This window comes from Ursus maritimus, unplaced genomic scaffold (genome assembly GCF_017311325.1).
Source record: "Ursus maritimus isolate PB19 unplaced genomic scaffold, ASM1731132v1 scaffold_2, whole genome shotgun sequence".
NCBI lineage: Eukaryota > Metazoa > Chordata > Mammalia > Carnivora > Ursidae > Ursus > Ursus maritimus.
Window position 1 is genome coordinate 76,341,695 of NW_024424452.1, and position 13,426 is coordinate 76,355,120.

At 36.3% G+C, this 13,426-nt stretch overlaps 1 protein-coding gene across 8 annotated transcripts in view; it reads left to right on the forward strand.

Moving 5' to 3' along the window:
- DNM3 (dynamin 3) overlaps positions 1 to 13,426 on the forward strand; it is a 522,795-nt gene that overhangs the window by 372,692 nt on the left and 136,677 nt on the right. The window lies entirely within an intron of this gene.

A 13,426-nucleotide genomic window follows, 5' to 3' on the forward strand; every position in this document is an offset into this window, starting at 1 on the left:
TTAGAATAAGAAGGATCTTCAAGTGTTTATTAATTATTCCTTGCTCTTCAAGCAGGCACCCAAATCATGCTGCTTTCCTTCTTAAAGTACATTTTATTATTTTAAAGTCTTTCTTGTCCTGAATTTATTATGTGCATACTTACAAATTACTGTTACAATTTTTAATAGTATCTGTCCAGCATGGATGGATATTGCCCAAGACCTTCTTATATATATATTAGGATGGCATTTTTGCATTGGCGAATAGAATTATTCACTTAATGTGAATACAAATATGTAGTACTTCACAGTTTTTCAAAGCATTATGCTCAGTCATTTTTTAATCAGTTTCCCATGAGGTTGAAAGATAGCATAGCGTGGTGACCATTTTGTAGATTAGAACTATAGATCAGAGAGGTTAACTGACTTTCTTCAGATCCTAACATTAGTACATGAGAAAGCTTCCAACTGAGTCAGGACTTCTGGGTCTAAGTCCACTTTTCCTTCCACCTGTTTCTGGTCTGGTTTTGTTGCTGTTGGTTGGTTGGTTGTTTTCCTGCCCCTCAGCTACAACATCAAAACTTAATTTGGGGCTGATTATCATGGAGTGCAATAGTTACTTACTGAAGTCAAGCAGTAAAATTAAATAAACGAATGGAGAGGTGAAAAGGATGGCATAGAGATATGTCAGAGTGTTAACAACGAGGCGAGGATAAGAAGATCTTTTCCAAATGGAAATGTTCTAGGAAGAAGCTAATTAATTTCTGTGAGTCAGTTATTAAGAGACTGAGTCATTAGGTGGCAGGGTCTAATTTTAACTCATCTCTTCAGGCCTTTTATCTTTATTTAGCAATGAATGAAGTTCCTTGATTAGGTTCAGTGACCAGCCCAGGGTCAATCACACAGTAAGTTAAAATAGCGAAAGAAGCCTTCTTCCTACATTCCCAGTCAGTTGCTCAGAGTGACTCATTATACAGAAATACTTAGAAAAACCACAAGAGCAAATCATTTAAAGAATCAAGGGGAAAAAAAATTAAATATAATTCCCCTACCAAACACTGAGATGGGAGTTTTTAAAGACTTAGTATTGTTTGAGAGTAGCTTATGAAAAAAAACACTATGATGATAAAGAATAAAAAGATTTCCTGGAGAGAGCAGTAGTGTGTCCTCATACTAGGGCCAGACTTAGGACTGTTTACATACTTTCCTCAAAGCAGTGGGTAATTGGGAGGTCCCGAAGGAATCTTCACAGATGTGCTGAGCCTTCCTGCCCGGATGCAGAGTTGGAAGTGTGACTACTAAATAAGACGTTGATTTGAGTTCTTGGTCAACCTGAAAAGTGCAGGTTATAAAAGGGCTTGGACCAAAATTTAAAACACCAGACAGTGGTAGAGTATCTTTTTAGATGAAATATAACTGTGGGTTTGTAAGAGAGCAAAAGATACCAAAATAAGAGAAGTCTGGACTTCTAAAATTCTAGGTAGGTATTCTGGAATCCTTGAGTTCTCAGAAGGTAGTGAACTCTTAACCACTTCTCAGAGACCTCGTGAGTACAAGGAGGTCACATCCATAGGCATATTTGCCTTTTCCTCTGAAATCTTGATTATTTTCAATTATTTTTGTACTGGTTAGGACTTCCAGTACAATGTTGAATACAATTGGGCATCCTTGTTTTGTTTTTGATTTTAAGGAGAATTATTTCATAATTTTATAATTAAGTACTTTCTGATAGGTAACTGATATCAGGTAAAGAAGACCCCTTGTGTTCCTAGTTGCTAAGTTTTCTGTTTCTCATGAGTGGATGTTGAATTTTATCAAGTGCTTTTTCTGTCCCTACAGAAATTGTATAATTTTCTTCTTTAATCTGTTCATGTAGTGAAATAGATAAATAGACCTTCTAATGTTAAACCATCCTGATCTCCTGGGATTAAACTAAGTCATGATGCAGTATTATTTATTATGCATTCCTGGCTTGTTTGCTAAGAATTTGCTTAGACTTTAACATCTATGGTTATAAGTGAGATTGGCCCATAAATGTCCTTTTTTGTGTTGACCCTCTTGGTTTTCATATATTTCTATTAGCTTTATAATTGAAGTGGGGATAAGTCCTTATTATTCTTTGGAACACTTTGTATAAGATAGGGATTAACTGTTAATTGATTATTTGGTAGAACTCACCCATAAAGTCATCTGGCTCTGTTTGGCAGTTTTGGTAAGTAAACTTTTAGCTAGTAATTTAATGTATTTAATAATCATAGGTTTGTTGGGTTTTCTATTTTTATCATGGGTCATTTTGGATAAATTATATTTTTCTAGCAAATTGTCCATTCTATTCATTTTTAAGTATATTAGTATCAAGTATTTCTTAATGTTCTGTTTTTTCAAAATCTTGCTGTATCTGAAATTTGAATATTAGAAATAAAAATTTCTAATATTAAACCTTATCTTTTTTTAACATAATTATTCTTGCCAGACTTCTCTATTTTCAAAGAAACAGGTTTTGACTTTTTGATCCTTTTTTGTGTATATTTTTTTCTATTTCAATAATCTCTGATCTTTTCTTCAATATTTTCTTCCTTGTATTTTCTTTGTATTTATTTTGGAGGTCTTTTTTCCTCACTTCTTAATTTAGACGTGTAGCTCATCAATTTTTGTCCTTTCTTTTTCTTATACATGCATATAAATTTATAGATTTCCCTGTAGGTAGTCTTGAAATATACTTTTGTTATCATGAAGTTCTGTTTTCTTCAATCTTCTGTTTCTATAATCTTTATTATGATTTCTTCTGTGGGTCATTTAGAACTATGTTTTGCATTTTTTGGTGCATGGACTTTTATTGGTTTGTTGTTGATTTCTAACTTAATTGTATTGTGGTCAAAGAATACAGTCTAGACATGGTGAATTTTCATAGATATTCTATGTGTGCTTGAGAAGAATGTATTGATTTGGGAGTGTGCGGTTCCATGAGAGTCCATTGGATTTTGCTTGTTCATTGCATTACTCAGGCTCTATAGTTATTATCTTTTTTTCATATTATTTAATTCAAACACTCAGCAAGTTTATATCAGGCAGCCATTATGTGCCGGGCAATGCTCTATGTACTTAAAATACACTTGTGAATAAAACAGACAAAAAAGATGATACATTTTAGATTATGTTCCAAAGAGGGGTTTCGGGGGTGCCTGGGTGGCACAGTCGTTAAGCGTCTGCCTTTGGCTCAGGGCGTGATCCCAGTGTTCTGGGATCGAGACCCATGTCAGGCTCTTCCGCTGGGAGCCTGTTTCTTCCTCTCCCACTCCCCCTGCTTGTGTTCCCTCTCTGGCTGGCTGTCTCTCTCTGTTAAATAAATAAAATCTTTAAAAAATTAAAAAAAAAAAAAACAAAGAGGGGTTTTGGTAGGGAGACAGGTAAAAGCCATAAAGAATCTCACTTCATCAGAGGGGTATTAAAACCTCACTTTGTGATTATGAGCTCAATTATTAATATTTGCTTTATGTATTTTTTTTTAAAGATTTTATTTTATTTATTCGACAGAGATAGAAACAGCCAGCGAGAGAGGGAACACAAGCAGGGCGAATAGGAGAGGAAGAAGCAGGCTGATAGCAGAAGAGCCTGATGTGGGGCTTGATCCCAGATCGCCGGGATCACGCCCTGAGCCGAAGGCAGACACTTAACCGCTGTGCCACCCAGGCGCCCCTGCTTTATGTATTTTGAGGCCAATACATGTTATTAGATTCTTGCAAGTTTAGCATTGTTGTATCTTCCTGGAGATAGATAGATAGATAGATAGATAGATAGATAGATAGATAGATATAATATATATATAATTTTGTGGCAACCCTCTTTATTCCTAACAGTGCTCTTTGCCTTAAAATTTATTTTGTCTGTTCTTAATGTAACTATAACCTTTCTTTTAGTTAATATTTGCTTGGCTTTTTTACCTTTTTTGCCATCAACCATTTTTTTTTAAGACTATTTGAGAGAGAGAGAGTGGGTGGGGGTTGCAAAGAGAGAGAGAGAATCTCAGGCAGACTCCCCGCTGAGTGCAGAGCCTGACATGGGGCTGGAACTCCTGACTGAGATCACAACCTGAGCCAAAACGAAGAGTCTGACACTCAACCATCTAAGCCACTGAGGCGCCCCAACCATTTTGTATTTTTATTAAGTGTTTCTCTTACACTGCATGAATCTGGATTTATTTGTTTTTAATCTAATGTGAGTCCTTTTTCTTTTAGCTAGTGAGTTTAGTCCATTTATATCTTTATAACTGATTTATTGAGCTTATTTTAGTCTTTCTCTTATCCTGCCTTTTCTATACTTGTTTTCTACCCTCCCCACTTCTTTCCTGACTTTTTAAAATTCAAGTTAATTTCTTTTTCTCCTTATATACTTTAGAAGTTATATTCTTAATTTTTATTCTCTTAGAAGTTATACACCTTATTTTTATTCTTTTCAATTACTCATTTTTGACTTAAAGTTTGAAGTTAGTCTTTCTACTCTTTTCCCAAAATGACCTTGAAACACTTTAACTCCACTGACTCTCCTGATTTCCGTATTGTTGTTACGCAGTATTTGAGTTCCATCTTACTTTCTTACCACCTTTTCCAAATAGGTTCACACAGGCAATGTTTGTTTAAATTTATTGGCATAATTGTCAATTTCTTTGTTCACTTTTCCTCTTGCGTCCCAGTGTTTAATTTTGGTTCATTCTCCTTCGCACTAAAGCATGGCTTTTAGAAATCCTTTCAGTGGGCACTACTTGGTTGTAACTCTCAGTTTGGTGTTGTTTTCCTGAAATGTTTTTATTTTGCTCTCATTTTTTAAATAATCCTTCAGTGGAATATTAAATTATATATTGGTGGCTCTTTTATCTCATAACTTTGAAGTCATTATTCTCCTATATTCTGGCTTCAACTTTTAAGAAATCATCTAATTGTTGCTTCTTTTTAAAGTTAATCTGTATTTTCTCACTGGGTGATTTCAATATCTCTTTTGCCTTTGGTATACTGAAGTTTTAAAAAGATGTGTTTATATATGTTTTGCTTTGTATCTCCTGCTTGGGATTCGTTGTGTTTCCTAAGCCTGAGGATTTATAATTTTCATAAAGTATGAGAAACTGTATATTATTATCTCTTTGACTTTTGTCTCTTCTCTTTTCTTTTTTGCTTTTCCCAGAATACCTATTAGACACATATTAAACCCCTTTATCCTGTTCTATGTTTAACTCTCTTATACATATATGTCTCTTTGTGCCTCATTTTGGGTCATTTCTTTAGTGCTATTTTCCAGTTTGCTGGTACCTCTTCATCTATGACCAGGCAAAACAAACTTGCCTGTTGTCTTTCTTTCTTTGCTAGTGGACAGATTTTTTTTTTTTTCCCTCAATCCATGCTTTTTCTGAGGATGTGGCCATTGGAGAGTGCTGGCTGTCACATAAGTCCCAAGATCTTGTTTCCTATTCTTTTGGACTACTATAATCCAAGCCTTTTGGTTACTGAAACTGATATCCAGTCAAAAATGACAGTCTTTGTTTGTTTGTTTACTCTTAAAGATCTGTTTCATTTCAGAAAGAGGTCAGGCATTTAAAATAAAGTTTTCCAGCAATTCTAGACTTCTTGTAGGAAAATGTTTTTAAATTTTTTGTTCTGTCCGTTTGGTTAAAATGAAATAGCCTTTCATTAGCATTACATTGTTGAAACACAAAACTATGTTCCTGACTTCCTCCAGAAGTGAAGATTATGATGAAAGGGTACCTGGAAGGATAGCCTGGGGGTTCTCTGTGTTTACAAACACGAATGTTTGGGGCACCTGGCTGGCTCAGTTGGTAGAGCATGCGACTCTTGATCTCAGTGTTGTGAGTTGGAACCCCACATTGGGTGTAGAGATTACTTTAAAAGTAATAAAATCTTTAAAAAAACAAACAAAAACATAATGTTTTACAAACCAATTAGAGAAAAACAGCTATAAATTTTCCTGTTCTCCTATTTATTCTCTCAGCAAAAAATATTTATTCTGTTATTTACTCCAAAGTATTTATTAGGGATTTCTGCATTAGCAGTTTGCATGTCGATATTGGTAAATAAAATACAAGATGGATCTTATTTTGCATGACACTTGTAATCACCAGTGAGTGCCATACAGGATTCATTTTTCACTAATCTTAAGACAGAAAATTTAAGAATCAATGAAGAGGTTTAAAAAAAAAGAGAAAATGTCATCTAGTTAAGAGACTATTATACATGAAACAAATGGGTTATAGTGTGTAAGATAACATTTAACCAATCTATGGTAGCGTATTGCATTCTAGTGCTTAAGTCCCATAAGCAGTCATTAGTAGCATGGAAGGTGACTCCTTTTTGGTCTTGGCATGAATTGATGGAGAGGAGATTGAAGGAATTTCCCAAAGAGGAAATAGTATTAGTCAAAGCAAATGGGTTGAGAAATGTTGGGTAATCTGTTGCCAACCTGTTCTGGATGAGAAGAAGCTAATTTTAAAGGCAAGATGAGCCTTAGTTAAAAAAATAAATTTAAAAAATTCTTTTTTTTTCCCTGGGATTTATTGAACTGGACTTACCCTTATAAGTTTATGTATTTTACTATTCTGTGTAGAGGGAAAAACCTGCATCTCTCAAAAACCCATATGGTTAGCATAATTCTATTAGCTATACTTAAATGATGGTCTTTTCACCACTTACGTTGATTCTAAGGCTACATTCCTAGTTTTTTCTTTTTTCTGAGACAAGATCTTATAAGAAAAGTTATTTTCTTGCCTTCAGTAATTTATCCATTTCAGAAGAGACACAGAGAGATTTTAGAAGAGAGTTTGTAAGTGCTTCTGTTGATGAGTATGCTTCATCCCTGTCTTCCACTGCAGTGTTTTGGGTCGAAATAGTTAACCATTCAGCAGACCCATGGGAGATGCCTTGGGTTGGGGCTAAGAGTTCCTGTGTGAACACTGGGGTTGTCACCAATGTAACTGTAAAATGTCATGGCTTTCCAGGGTTCTCTGAGACCTTAGAGATAATTTTGTCTGTCCTCCTCATCTCACTGGTTAAAGAGTTGACACCTATAACAGTTAAATTCCTTCCCCATGTCACAAAAGCAGTTAATGACAGAGACAAAACTGGAACCCAGGCCAATGTCTCCTGACCTACCCAGTGCTCTTTCTGATGGTAGCACATTTTTGATATTGACTATGGAACAGGAATTCCACCTAATATTTTAATTGGAACTGTTCCCAAAAGAGCAGTGAGGAAGAGATTTTTAATTTCTTGTGGAGGTGTTTCACTTTGTTCTTAGGTCCTACCAATTTCCGTGGAATGCTTTCAGTCTCCTTTGCAAAGCCCGACATAGAACTGACCAGTACCCTTGCTACAGTTTTTTGAAAAACTTTATTAGTCATTGCCACTTGCACCACAGCATTATTCCTAAGAGCTCATACAGTTGCTATTTCAACTTTCCACTATAAAGTTTAAAAGTTATTCTGTAATCCCCAATCATCAGGTGTGTGAGAATTGATACATTTAACATCCTTCTTTAAAAAGCCTTCAGTGTCCTGGTGAATTAATATGATCTTTATGAGTCTGGTGACCAGATTTTTGAGCCATTCTAAACAGTGTTTTAGTGCTAAGATTTTTATAAATGGAAGGAATTGTTACTGGTTGCAGTGACTTCAGCGCTAGAGGAGAGTGAATTTGACACCTAGACTGATTTAGCCTACAAAAACTCCAGGTAAGAGTATGCATCCCCCAGCTCTCCTCTGGGGCTTCCAAAGAGCATATCCTAGATACCTGGGGAGACTGATAAATTGGAATACTTTGTCCTCACATTCATTGCATCACCAAATCGTTTTGAAATCTAAGTTAAAAGATTCCTAACCTTCTCTGTGGCAGGATCTAAACGAAGATTGGAATGTTCCCCCAGGTTTTTGTTCCATTTGATTTTGTTAGAAATGCCATGTTTTCTCTGGTAGAAGCCTGTCTAGATAATGGCTTCACTGTGCTGGTCTTTGCTCTCCCCAGGCAGGCTTTCGCTTTTAAGGTCATGCTAAGGCCCATTTGGTCCAAGGTATGTCAGTTCTGGTAACCAGCAGAGATCTGTGTCTGTCCAGGGGGTTTGTAGGGCAGCCACATGGTATTTTCTGAGTACCCCTTGGGGTTGTCCCGCTCTGTTTTCTTTTAAAATAAGGCGTATTTTTCCTTGATGCTGCTTTGTAGCTTCCATTCAGGATATGGTTTATCAACATTGCCAAGTGTTTCAATTCACCTCCTCCCCCCTGTTCCTACAGAAAGTGATTTTAGGATGTTTCACTGCTCCACTTAGTCCCCAGCACATTGCCGACACTCAATAAATGTCAAATAATGCCGTGCTATACCTAGTGTATACACTTTAGGCATTCTGAAAAGAATGGCTCTTTATTCTCATTGTTGAGTGGTATATTTTTCCACTTGTTAGCTGGAAAGGAATTGGAGTCAGGTTTTCCATTTATATACCTTTATGGCTATGTTTCTATATTAAGACACGCTTGGAGTTTAAGTTGTTTGAAAAAGTGCGTAATTAAACAAATATGTTGGGCGAAAGGTGGTATACAATGCCTTGTCTAAAAGGTCATGTCTCACTTGGATACGGTGTAGTGTCGAATCTATATTAAAAGGGAAGCAATTACTGTTCCATAAATAAGGATGGCAGAGGCTCAAATTTATTGGGAACTCAGTAGAGTAAAAACATGTAGTGTTTTATAATTGGAAATGAAATATTTGTAAGGAATACAATGCAATGAAGCTTGTGTTTGGGACATAAGCATGATACCTGGAGAAGTTCTTTTATTTCATTTTACCCCAGAGTTGCCAAAAGAATGTTTCAGACATTTCTTCTTGCCTCATAGAATACTGAGAACTGTTTCTCTTCTGAATACTCTGATTCAAGAAAATTTTTCTTTGTCAGATGAAGGTTCAGTTAGTTACTAACCAGTCTTCCAGTCCAAGCTGAGTAATGAAATGTGTGTTACCCTACATTTCCCTGTGGAGTGTGGATGGGTCGGTCATCTTTGTGTGCAGGGGTGTTTGTAATGCTCTCTAACTACAAGTACCTGGTAGATTGAAAAAAAATCAGTTTGACAATAAAAAATCTTTATCACTTTCAACTACCTTATCCAGTTTGTTGTATCCTCTCTGTAACTTCAGGTATGATATAGATGTTTGGTTTTCCCCAGACTCTATTCTTAGTATCAAAAGAATGCCACCAGATGTGGGACTAACTGAAGTCTGATGCATTGTCTTGAGGAGCACGTAAGCAAACTGGTATTCATCAGCTGTCAGGGGTATTGCTGTGAGAACACTTAATGTGCTTAAGTAATGGAATGTGCTAAGTCAACGTTTTAACACCTTGTACTACTTTCTAGTTTTAACACAAGGACAAATAAATAAATTAATTTAAATATAAGCATGTGACCGACATTTGTCTCCACTGCTGGACTAATTTCTATGAGGTGGCATTTGTCTTGTTCGTTGCCTTATCCCCGGGGCCTAACAGGGTGCCTGGTAATTGCGGGAGCTCAATAACATGAGGAAATGAATAAATGTATGGCTATTAAACTCTTCTTCCCTGTTATATAGAAAAGATATAAATAACGCCAATTGCCAATAAAAAGCATTCTGTAGGTAAGCTCTAGAAGCCTACAGCCTCAGATCTGGGTGGGCTGAAAATGGAAATATAAATGAAAACGTTTAGAGGAAATGAACACAAAAAGAAACCTTTCATTTAAAAAGTAAGAACCTGAGAATTTTCAGTTCTCTACAAACTGTATACATAAGTTTTGTTTGAATTTAGTCAAACAGAATTCCATGTCATTGTCCTGTAAGAAAAAAAAAATAGAGAATAGATGTTTTATTGTAAATTGTTTCTGTTCTCATGTTACCTTTATTATTCAAAAATGTTTTGTAGATATCTCCATTCAGCTTTCTAAATCTTCGCTTCTTTAGCTCAAGCAAAGTATTAACAAATTTCAGGTTTTCTGTTATATATAGAACTTTTGAAAGTAAGGAAGGTAGAGAGCCAGAAGACAGGCTTTTAGTTTTCTGTTGCTAAGTGTTTGGTCCTTCTTGGTTCTGCTAGAACTATTAGGCTCACATGGGTCAGACAGAGTTTTGAGGACTTTTGCAGAGTTACTGATTGCAAGTTCACAATATGACAGTAATGTTTATTTCCCACTATAAATCTAAAAAGATAAACCCTGTGCTTTCCTTGTCCAGGAGTTGGATAGAAATTCATGTTTAGCAAGTCAATAAAAGGACACTTTATATCTTGAAGGCTGTTAAATATAAAATCTGTTTTTTCTGTCTGCTCTCTTCCTTCGTTCCAGTCTCTCACTGCAAAGATATTTGTTGTCATGTGGTTCTGATCCTGCATATTACAATAGTTTCCCAGCTCTCACTACTCTATCTTTCCCCTTGTTGAGTGTCTCTCTGGTTGTGAAATAGCATCATTAGGAAACCCTAGGTACATCAGAGAGGAGGGGTGGAAATGTTTTCAAAGGGGGCGTCTGGGGAGAGATGGATCAGAGAGCTAAAATTGTCTGCCCATTTGATTTTATTCGCCAGCTACACCAAGACAAAAATCAAATATGATTTGGTAATATTTTTGTGAACTAAGTCTGTGACAATTGATTTCACAGCTAAGATAAATTCTCATGAAAGCCAACATAATTGCTTGGGTATGAAATGTCTGTGGCTTGAAGCAATCAATTTAAATTCTTCTCTTATTGGTTTTCAGATTAAACTCTGAAGGGAAATAGGAGTATGATGCCCTACTTGGATGACTGTTTCTGCCTTTTCTGAGGGAGAAAAATAGCAAGTTGGTGCTTTTTAGCTTTTTCAAACGTCACTAAAAGGCTTTGCAGAAATTCTTCATGCTTAAAACACCTGTGTGTAATCCATATCCATTTTTCTAGGGGAATTAGACTTAGTGCTCCCTTTGAGTCTTTCAAACAAAGGGACTGATAGGATAGAATCAGCAACTTCAGTTCAGTTCCTTTCTTCCCAAGGATTTAGAGTGGGGTTGTACTTTAAGCCATTAGCAGCGCCAGCAGGGATTTTGGTCAGTGTTTGAGGCATTCTTGTTCAGGAGGTTCGTGTCCAAGGGCAGTCTTGATGAATGAGCCCAATACGGCTGTGTAAAGTTCAAGAACAAAAAGAAATTTTGTCCTTCACAGCAAGTTTACTTTTCTTCTAGGATTTCAGAACAAATACATTGCCCGCTCCCCACCTACTTCCTGGAATGACTGTTTGCTGATGGGCAATCCCATCCCCCCACTGCCCCTTCAGACAAACACTGTGGCTTGGGACAGCCTCCATTTGGGGACCATAAAAGGGCCCCAGCTGTGTTCATTAATGATAGGGAACAATCACTAGTTGCAAACATGCTACAGAAAAATACATGCTCTGTTCTACCATTCGGTCTTTAAATGAGACGCTGTAGTGGTTAAGTTGCAAGACAAAGTCTGACAGGTCATCATTAAAAGAGACTAGTACAGATGATCCAATATTTTTAAACATGTGCTTGTGTATAAATAGAATTGTATTACTAGTTTTTGTTTAAAAATTAGCTTTTCTTTTTGAAAACTAATTCGTCATTCTAAAGAACTGTATTCAAGATATTGACTGGCTTGTCTCAGGCTTTTAAAGAATGGGTTTACATTTTGGTTATGTGTGGTAAGGATAAAATGAAAGTGAGTTGTGTGCTACGGCTTCAGTGGTGTGGTAGTGATTTTGTGACAGCATAGCCCCCTCCCCCGCCAAGCCAGCAGGGAGATAGCCAAGAGTTCAGGTATTTCAGTCAGCAACCTGCTGGGAAGAGCTCTTAAGAAATGAATTAAACGGGTGTGAAAATTTCCCTAGCTGGGTCTAGCCTGAAGGAAATTTCTAAACACCTAAATTTCAGTTGGCAGTCCTAGAGGCCTCCCAAGAACAAAAATAAAGAAAACTAAGGGCACGTTTTACTGACTATTGGAATAATCAGGTTTTTAGAGATGACATAGAATATTGTAAAAAAATCTGCATGTTGACCAAAAAAACTCTACATGAAATAGGATAAATTGAAAAAGTCCAAAGAGGGTTATTATTCAAATCTGTTGCTGTTTAAATCCAGTTATACTGAACAATGTATCCATGACACTCTCTGGCAGACACAGTGTTTCCCATTATTACCAGTGTAACCATGTACTATGTTGATTTATTACTAAAGCAGTAACACCTTGCCTAGGACTTGCTGAGTTTGGGGGGGGGGGGAAGCCTTTAAATAAAAGTAACACACAGATATACGAACCTTTAAGATCACTGAACTCCCTCAAATCGTTCGGTCAAGAATATTAATTATAAGCCTGGCTTTTTACAGTATCAATTTACAAATCAGGAATCTTTTGGGGACCCAACATTGCATGTGTGATCTATTTTTATTTTTCCGTAGTTGATCTGCTGTGCAACCGGCTTACCCATTAAAGAATGTCCTTAGTGACTATACCTACTGAGAGAAAATATTACGAAGGTTTTAATTATATACCTTGTATATAAATTATAAATTGTATTATTCTGCTTCTGTTTGCTGCATTCAGAGGGAAACTATTTACTGGCATGTGTAATTAATTTTAATTAACACACGCAGCATTAATAAAGAGAACTGACACGGCACAAGCTTTGGTAGAAAATGTTAGTCACACTCTGCAGCTAACTCCGAGCAGATGCATGGTTTCATAAAGAAAATATTTGCAGAGCCTAACTGGCGCAAGTTTTTTCCTTTTCTTTTCTTTTTCTAATTTTGAAACTGCCTGTGTTTATTTCTTAGAATCTGAGGAAAATACTGCTCATATAAAGGAACAGTTTCAAAAAATATAATTGTCGAGAGTAGTTTGACTCTTCGAACGCAGTATCTGCCTTTGCTGTCAGTTGTGCTTCTGAATCCGTACCTCACTCCATACCTACAAGTCCCTTCCAGGCCAAAGCAGGAGTGCTATGTGTTATTCTACCAGCTATTAGCCTGCACTTGTTTTAATATTATAGAATAATGTTGCTTCAGAAGGTAGATAAATTCTTGCCACCTGGGTCACTCTATCAGAGCAGCAAGGTAGTTAAAATATTTGTGTTTTAATGTTTATACTGTGAATTTTAAAATAAATTGGCCACATAAGATCTATACCAATGGCTCTCAAATTTTGGGGTTTGAGGACCCCTTTCTACTCTTAAAAATTGTTGTAGACTTTAAAGAGCTTTTGTTTGTGTGGATTATGTGGATTATATCAGAAATTCTGTGAGCTAGTTGGCGTCACGTTTTTGTTTACAGTCGGCTATAGTGAGAGATACTTACACCACGGAAATTGGAAAATTCTAGAAACCATGGCTTTTTTTCTTTTTTTCTGGAGAGCTAGTTGTTAAACATTTATAAGCATACTGCCAAT